Source organism: Ovis canadensis, chromosome 11 (genome assembly GCF_042477335.2).
Source record: "Ovis canadensis isolate MfBH-ARS-UI-01 breed Bighorn chromosome 11, ARS-UI_OviCan_v2, whole genome shotgun sequence".
Classification (NCBI taxonomy): domain Eukaryota; kingdom Metazoa; phylum Chordata; class Mammalia; order Artiodactyla; family Bovidae; genus Ovis; species Ovis canadensis.
In genome coordinates, this window is record NC_091255.1 from 46,171,774 (window position 1) to 46,181,080 (window position 9,307).

Here is a 9,307-nt window from a genome sequence, read left to right on the forward strand (position 1 = left end):
CAAGGAGGCTATGCTCAGGGAGATGAAGCTGGTGAAACTGGTGAGGAGAGGGGTCCAGGTTTATGCTGGGCCTGTTTGACCTCACAGCTTCTTCGTACTCCACCCAGGGCCCCAAAACGACTTTGAATTGAGAGTCAAAGCAGGCTCCCTTTACATCATCTTCAACATTAAAAATGATAGCCATAGTAACCATGTTCTTAAGATTTAGTAACCAAGTCCGTCCCCAAGAAATGAGAATTTCCTCTTGTCCTGCCTGTGCCCCTAACCCTTCACAGATGCCTGGTGTCCCTCCAGAGGGATGTCCTTTAGCTGATTCTGAGGGAATGGGAATCCAACTGAGACCTGACAATCCTTTCCCCCATCCCCCAACACTGGGGTCATTTTCAAAGTCTCATTTCTGAGGCTCCAGAAAACTGATTTTTTTATCTAGCTGGAGAGAAACATCAACAGTGGGATGCTCCTTCTTCATCCTGCAGGCTGCCCTCAAAGATTCCTGGAAGGAAAAAGAGAGAGAGGATTTCAGAACCTCCTCTCCTCTCAGCCTCCTTTCCTCCCTCCCTCTCCCAGCCACCCCCTCGCTTTCTTGTCCCACCAGTTTTTTTTTAAAGCGCAGAGGATGTTTACCCTCCGGAGCAAGGCCGGGATGGCGCAGAGGTCAGAAGCCTGATTCACCACTGGGAGGCACCCGAACCCGGCCCCTGCCCAACGGCCTCGAATGCAGAGGCGATCCAGCCTCAGAAACCCCACGCTGCTGTGCCAGTAATCGCCTTTGGGACTCCCCAGCCTCCCAGGCATCCCTCCTGAGCCCGCCTGCCAGGCCCAGAAGCGAACTCAACCATGGGAAAATTGTGAGGGGCCCCTGGGCACTCTCCATCCCCAGGTGCCGTCAGAATTAAGGGACGTGGAAAAGGGTTTTCATATCCCGCCCGCCTGACCTCCAATTCACTTTAAGACCGTCCTGGCTTGTCTTTGTCTAATGCCTAGAGATTTCTGCTCACCCTCTCCCTGCTCTCACCCCCGCACCAGGCCAAGAGACTCTTTGCCTTTGGGGAAGAGGAGCCAGGAGGTAGAGGAAAGTTGAGAACTTGCACCTTCCCAGAGGCCACAGGTTGAGAACTGAAAGGGTTTGGATCTTAGGCGCAGAGAGGAAGAGGTAGCAGCCTCCCAGCTCTTCTAGTCCATGACCTCTGAGGAGTGGTTCCCCCTTCAGAACCCGGGGCGGGGTGGGGTGTTAATATTTCACCAGCTAGCCCCTTCCTTCCTCCCAGAAGCTCCTAAGTGGACCGTCCCTAGTCCAGGTGCCACGTGGTCCCATGTTGAGTCAGCCTGCTCACCTGTGCAGCCCCGACCCGGGCCCTGTCTGCCGGAGCTTGTTGCCTCGGCCCCCGCCTGACCCCGACACACCAATAAGCCCCCAGACAGCCAAACATTGTTAACTTCTTTGCGTTTCTAGACTTCTCTGCCTGTCCTTTCCATGACCCCAGCTGAGGGGTCTCCCGGTGTGAGTCTGCACTTCCCCCTGGGGCTGGACTCCAGTGGGACGAGAAAGCTGGTTGGTCTAAAATAGTGTTCTCTCACTCTCTGTCCTGCCACAACTCACCTAGCCTGCGTAGAGTTTGTCTCAGAAGAGCTCCAGGAAACAGTAAAAATTAAGAGGGAAAGGAGAAATTGACACAGAGAATGTCAACCACAATTTCAGAAACTGAAGCTTAAAATCCCTCTCAGCCCAACCCTAAATATGTGGGGTGGGGCGTGAAAAGGACTGGATTGTCCACTGGGTCTAGTAACCACCATATAATGTTCTTGCTTTCTTAGTTCCCTTTGCTTTTTGAAGTGCTGCTCACACACACACTAAAAGGGGATCACACTAAATAGGAGACTGTCTACATCAAAAACAACCAGTTGCTGGGAAACAGGATGCTGGTGATTTTTCCCAAAGCCCATGGGGATCATAGCCCCAGGTTCACAGACCATCTGTCCAGGGTAGAGGGAACCACTGTTAGAAAGCTGGTTCTTCTCACCCCAGTCACTTGCTTCAAGCACCCCCCGCTGCTACCAGGGATACTGGTTCTGCCCTCAGAGCCTTGTCTCTCCATTCCTCCAGAGAAAGAGAAGGCTTCTGGAAAAAAACACCCCAGGAAGACAGGCTCTGGCCAAAGAGGGAGCTGGGGGTGTGGAGAAGGCATCCACAGGGGAGGACAGAGGGTCTCTGGAGTGGGGATGGAGAGCTCCTGTTCCTGGAGGAGCCCCCTCCCTTTCTGGACAGGAGCTGAGCTCTTCAACCCAAATATATATGGTCTACACTCATTCAAGCAATTGTTTGGATAAATTGGAAAATTTTTCTCACCTGAAATAATGCAGTAATGGGATCAAGAAGTTAAAAGTCCTTTGATCAGAAATCAAATAAGAAAGCCTCCCCCAAAAGAAAGAAAGCCCCTCAGACCTCTCCTGGGAAAGAGGTCTTTTGACTAAGAAATAGTTATAATCTAATTTTTAAAAGCCTTTAAAATTCGATTTACCAAATCCATACCTCAATTTCAAAAATTCTGAGGGGATAAAACTTTATAACCAAATCGTGGGGAAAGTATGTCTTGTTTTCAAATCTGAAATGCTACCCCGAGGGATTTGACTGGCTTGAAATTCCCCCCAATTCCTAGTCAGTTTCGGGCACACAGCAAGTGCTCAGTAAGCGTTGGCAGGCACGTCCTCTCCTCCTTGTGGATATCCGGCTCCTGACGCTGGCACTCTGCAGGGCCCCGGATTCTCTCTCATCTTTTCTCTAACGATCGGCCTCATGTTTTGGGAGCCCAATTTCTTTTTATAGCTCTCGGGTAGGATCAAGGCGCAAACCATTTTGCCTTCCAAAGAATTTCTGAAAGTGGTGGGAATGAGTGGAATGAGGATTACTTCCCAGAAAAGCGCTGCAAAGGCTGCTTTTGAGCCCGCGGAATATCCAGTGCTTTAGAAAGAGGCTGTGTTTGCGACCTGAGACAGGGGAACCCGCCTGGAGTTTTGCGAGGCAGGATGCGGGGCGGTTGGCTCATTGCGAGGATCCCGCCGCTGATGGGGGCCTCTGGAGAGAGCGGTACGCGCGGCCTGTGCGGCTCCTCCGTTCCCTGATACCTCCTACTCCTCGCTGGCCTCCCTGGTCCCCCAACTTCAGCCCCGCCGCCTCTCCCCAGCCTGCCGCTCCAGGTGTCCTCTGGGAATAAATGCGTGGAGATCACTAGGTCCCGAGAGGGAGCGCCTTTCTTTCAGTATCCGGAGAACCGAGGCCAAGTCGACAGACTGTCCTCCCCGGTCCAGAACCCCGAAGGGCCGAATCTCCAAAGGCCCATCTGCCAGGTGTGTGTTTGGAGCAGCCGTCTCTTAGACTCTACCTCAATTTTCTAGTGTTCTGTAAGTTCCTAAGTGAGAGTCTGCTGACCTGCGGAGGAGTTTGCCTGGGGCCGGGGCTTTGCGGGAGGGAAGCAGAGTGATTCGGCCTGAGGTTCCAGCTCTGCGGCGGCGGCAGCTCTGTAGCGGTTTCCATCGGAGTCCGACATGGAACTTTTCTGTCTTCTAATCTTAAGGAGAGTCGAAGAAGAAGAGGAAATGATTAAGAAAAGCCAAATCTATCCAATAAAAATGCAGCTCTGCAAGAGAAAATCGAAGTGCTTAATAGTCTGAAATCTACACTCCATTTCTTCCAGAAAAGAAAAAAATTGTCGGGAAAACTCTAATACACATAAACTTCAAATCCTCAGTCACAAGTATAATTCTATTGACAAAAAAAAATGACCCCACATTTTAATAAAATATAAAAAACAAATTAGTTAGAAATTAGATTAACAAAAAAACAATAGAAAAATAAGAGAACAAGAAAAGACAGTTTTCTGAGAAAGGACATACGAATTGCTTTAACATTGTGAGACTAGGTTCAGCTTCCATGAATATTGAAAATGCACAAAACCTTTGATACAACCCATTTCTAAGAACATATCATACACATATACTTGCATAAATATACAGAGTAGTGTATCTTGGTATAATAGGGAAAAAAGGAAGAGAAAATTGGAAACATTAATAGTCACCTGGTTGAATAAATTGTGGCACATTCATACAATAAAATGGAACCATTAAAAAGACATTAGTAAAGACACAAAACCATCATTAACAGTTTTTTAAAAAAAAAAGACAAAATGCAAAGCTATATATATACATACACACATATATATATATGATGTGCTGCCACTTTTGTTAAAGGTACTTGTAAAGATACCAAGTACTCTGGAAACAGTGCTTCTGGTCAGAAGTGATCAAAGAACTACTTTTCTGGTATTTATTATTATAAATCTGGTATTTGTTATTTTAATAGTGTACATTATAAATTTTATAGAGGATAAATTTTATTATAAAAAATTGAAAACAGAAAAATTAAAAATGAATTACATTTCTGCTTATAAGATCTGATTAATGCAATCTTTGTAACAACCAAAATGCAGGCTTTTCTCAGACGCTGAGAACTCGTAAAAACCAGACCGTTAACTTACTCGTTTTAAAAAATATAAGCAGAGGTTTTTTGGTTTTGTTTACAAGTTTGCAGAGAACAGATACTAAAGCAGGGACTTAGCTTGTAGTCTGAGTAAAAAGATTTATTTGGGGATGAGGGGAGTAGGAACTAACTTTTTGACCAGGTCTATACCTCCGAGATCTCCGACAGAAGAGTGAAAAGGAGACATTATTTGCACCATTTAGAGCAAAACTCAAACCAAACTCTAGCTGTTCAATTTGAAGTTGAAACATACACTGTTGAGGGACTTTCCGCCTTCTCCGGGTCGGCTTGGGTCTGTTTTAGATCTTCGGACCTTATCGCCTGGGACCCGCCGGCCGCTCTAGGAGATGTTTCTGCGGCCATTCGACTGGGAGTTGGCGGGCGAGGCGAGCTGGGGCTGCCCGGGTGAATCTGGGGATGCAGGCCGGGCAGAGCCAGGGGCACCCTCCTCTGATGCGAGTAAATGCTTCGGGAGGGAAATGCCCTGCTCTGCGCCGCTCGAGGCCTCCCCCACCGGCCCAGGCAGACGTGAGGGGCCGGACCCAGGAGCGCCTGGTTTCCCAACCAACGTTGACCGCCCGCTTCGGGCAATCTCCCTATATTGGACTGGCTCCCGCGCCTCGTTCAAAAGAAGCCTGGCCCTTCGGGCAGGTTGTCCGAGGATAAGCCAGCGGGCCTGAAGTTCTCCCGTTCCTTGCACTGATCTGAGGGCCAGGAGTGGGGTGGGGGACTTGGGGCGAGAGCCGGGTGGCTTCTGGGGCGCCTATGGGTCCGTGTCCCTGAAGCGACCAGCGACTGACTCCAGTCCGTGCAGGAGAAACGTACGTCTGGGGCCCAAAACCCCCCTTGCCTAGACCAGCACCTCGGCTCTCTTCCTGACCTTCCTTGCTAAAACATATGGACACTGAGGCCCAGAAAGATTAAAAGACATTTGCTGGAGCTGGGTCGAGGAGGAGATACTGGGGATGGCTTCTTAGTCAGCAGGATCCTTGGCAAACCCAGAGAGTGAATTGTGTGGGGGTGAATGGAGGGTGGATGAGATCCCATCCTCCTGGAGACCCCATAGGGATTTTGACTTAAGTGACAGCAAGCCAGTTCCACCCCACCACCACCCCCAGCCATGTCTCCTCAAAAAGCAGCTGTGCAGAGGCTGAAATGGTCCAAATATGGGAATTATAAATTGATTGGCTTTAGCCCCAAACCATTACTTTCCTCTATTTCCTCCTTTTTCTCTCTTCCTGGGGATTCTGCTACCCATTTTCAGTCCTCTCCGAAGGCACTTCTAAATGAAGAAAGATCAGAGTCTGCCAGGCAGGGCCCTTAGAATCTTGTTCATCTGTCACATACTCCCCCATTTGACTGGCCTGGCTAAATGGGGGCTTGGAATCTGAATATTTGCCTAAATGCTCCAGCTTTCTTTGTGTAAATGTGGCTGTGACTCTGTCACACCAGGCAAAAGATGACCACGAATAAGACTAAAACTAAAAATAAAAATTTACTGGCGTTGGGGGTCTTGAAAATCATTGGTGGGTCTTGGGTCTTGTTTGGTCCTGTTTCTGACTTGTAACCTGATCAAGAAATAAATACAATTGGAACTGATACAACTTCAGGATCACTGGAGATTGCTTTGTTTATATACAACCAAAGCATGTCTTTTCCAGTACTGAACCACGAGAGGTGACAGATTTCCCCCTTGGGGAGTGGGGGAAGTCTGCTCTTAGATTAGAGCAGAAGGGGCCTGATCACCTCCCTTCAGGAGTTAACAGCTCAGGGAAAGTGAAAAATCCAGCCAATCAACGATTGTTTGGTTGGAGACAAGCCAAACAATGGCTCTGCCTGATTTCTTCCGGAATTGTCTGAGCTGGCTGGTCTTTAGAAGGCCAGCCTAGCGGGTGCTGAACTGGGAGATCAGTATCTGTGTCAGTACAGGTCCTGGAAGGTCCCAGCCCCCGCTGCTCTCCTATCCAACTCTCTAGGACCTCTCCTCTGCTCTGATGCACTGAAATGTCCTAATTTCGCTCCAGTTTCTATGCTTATTCTTTTCTTTATGTGTGCTCCCATCTGGCCCTCTGTCCGTCTCTCTGTCATAGACTACATTCATTTCTCTAGGGGGCTTTTGCTTAATTCAGTCATTCATGCCTGGTGAAAAAATTAACAGGTCACTGGTTAACTGGCTCAAATGTTGGGTCAGAGCATTGAGTGATGGCACAACTGCTGTCTGTGGTTCTGTCACTCTGGCTTTTCGCAGGCAGAGCTTGTGGGTACCATCTAGGATACCCTTCATGCACTGGAAACGTTGTCTTTATGGGGAGAGTGACTCACCTACCTATGTTTATTATAATCCCACGTATTTCAACATGATATCAATTTTTTTTTCCTCCTGAAACCGGCAATTTGACTAAGGCAGAGAGGGAAGACAATTTTGATTCAGTTTGGAGTCTCCTTCTCTTGATCATGTGTGGGAAAAAATTCCATGCCAAGATTCCAGCTGAAACAGATTTTCCTCACTGTTTGAAAGGACCCCACTGAAGGGGTCAGCCAGGACAGCTTTCTGGGGTCCAGAGGGAACTGAGCAGTGTTTGAAGCCCAGCCTTTCTTTTCCTAAAAATATAAATTCTGGCATCCAAATCAAGGAGGAAAATTAAAGGAGGCAAAAAGGAAAAGAAAACCAGAAAGAAAACAACTGGAGGAGGCCTCTCTTGACTCAGATCTGGCTCAGTCCAGGTCCCCTGGCAGAGCCTCCACACCCAACTCAGGGGCCAGACCAAGACTAAGAGAAAACACTTCATCCCGCTCTTCTTTTAAAAGTCTCCCACCCTTCTCTAGGGCAGGAATCCAGACACAATGCCAGAATTTCCCACCTCTTCTCTGTGGGTGGGGATGCTTAAAGTCACCCTGGACTCCTGCCCTCTACCCTTCTCCCCGCCTCCCACTAGTACTGTCTTGATGTGGGGAAAGTATTAAAGTGTTAGTCTCTCAGGCCTGCCCACTCTTTGTGACCCTATGGACTGTAGCCCTCCAGGCTCCTCTGTCCATGGCATTTTCCAGGCAAGTATACTGGAGTGGGGGCGCTGTTCCCTCCTCTGAGGGCTCTTCCTGACCTAGGGATCTAACCCGGGTCTCCTGCTTTGCAGGCAGATTCTTTACTGTCTGGGCCAGCAGGGGGAGGAGCCTAGCCATCGGGTATCACTGCTCAGAGTAGCCAGACTGCTCACAGACCCACTGTATCTCCAGATTCTCTTCAAATGAACACATTCAACCCAGTCCCTCAAAAAGGTCTAAACAATGTAGACCCCCTAATGGTATGGACCCGCCCTGCAGTGCTAATGGCTGTGCAGAGATCCCACACTCCTCCTTGGAAGAAGCCTGCTTTGTAGGTGTGTGACTTGGCATTAAGGACTTTTAAGTTAAACAGAAAAGAGAGTAAATCCTAGACAGGAGCGATTCTGTGCTTGCACAGCAGAGATCTTGTGATGTGCAACAAACATGAATCTTGGAAGATAAACATCAAATTTCAGAGGCCCCAGCAGTGGGAAGACCTGCAGCTGCCAGGTTGGCTGAAGCAAAATTTAGCAGCAGTTTCTAGTCTGCAATGAGATGGCTTCCCATATCCTTTGCAGACATTGCACAAGTGATTAATATACATAAATGTGCATGTGTGCACGAAACATCAGATTTTCTAAGGGAAAAAACCCTGTCAAATAAGCAGTTGGGAAAACAAGACTAAATCTCTTAGTACTGCTGGCTGGCTGAGGAAGCTCTCTCTAAGCCAAAGTCACACCTTTATTTCACCCCAAGACCTTCAAAGGATAAATATGAGTTTTGTGTAAATCTCTGGAGAGAATCACAAGCTGCTTGTTACTCAGAATGGATTATGTGAGATTCATTTTACGAGGACAAACTGTATTTCACACATGAGTCACCTTGAATAACCCAATAATTAATTAAAACCATGTTCTGCAGTGGAGAATTTATTACATTTGCCGGCTTTTTATGAGCTAGGTGTAGTTTGGAAATGAAAAATGTGAGGACTTCAGTATGTCTGTGCTACATTCTGCATTGGCTCACGGTGACTCCGTCTCTCTGGGTCCAGGGAACAGAGTCGGGGGTGTGGGACCTCAGTTGGGAAGGGTAGAGCCCAGTTATTGCAGCTGAGTCGGACTCACCTCAGTTTTTGTAACCGGGACCTGGGCCAGTGTTTCCTGGACTTCCTCTTGGAGATGAGTTAGGTCTTTGGGGGTGCTTGAGGGATCCCTGGAAAGAGGAAAGTGGTGTGGCCAATAGAAAAAGGGCAATGGGGAGAGGGACGAGACAAAATCCTGACTTGTGCCAGGCTGCTTGGCAATTCCTGGGAAAGAGGAGTGGGCATTGTGGTACTCTTCTCCATGACAAGGAGGTCATAGCTTCTTTGGCTGGGTACCACCAAGTCCAGATCTCGTCTTAGTTTGGGGGGAGGTGCTTTTTGTGTACCCAGCCAAAGAAGCGATGTGTAGAGGTGCTTTTCCATAAGATATAGGACAAGAACAAGCTTGTAGGTTGGTTTCTCTTCCCCTAGTAGAAATCCCACGTTGATCTTAGGCACTGCCAACTCAGAGCTACAACTGGTTGGTTATACGTATGTTGCAATCTTTACACACAACTCCACTTCCCTCATCTTTATTGTCTCCAAGCAGCCCTGTGCAGAAGGCTGGGCAGAGACAATCACTCCCACTTTACAGATGGCGAGACAGAGGGCTGGAGAGAGACGGCCAGCTCAAGGACATGCAGCTAGCA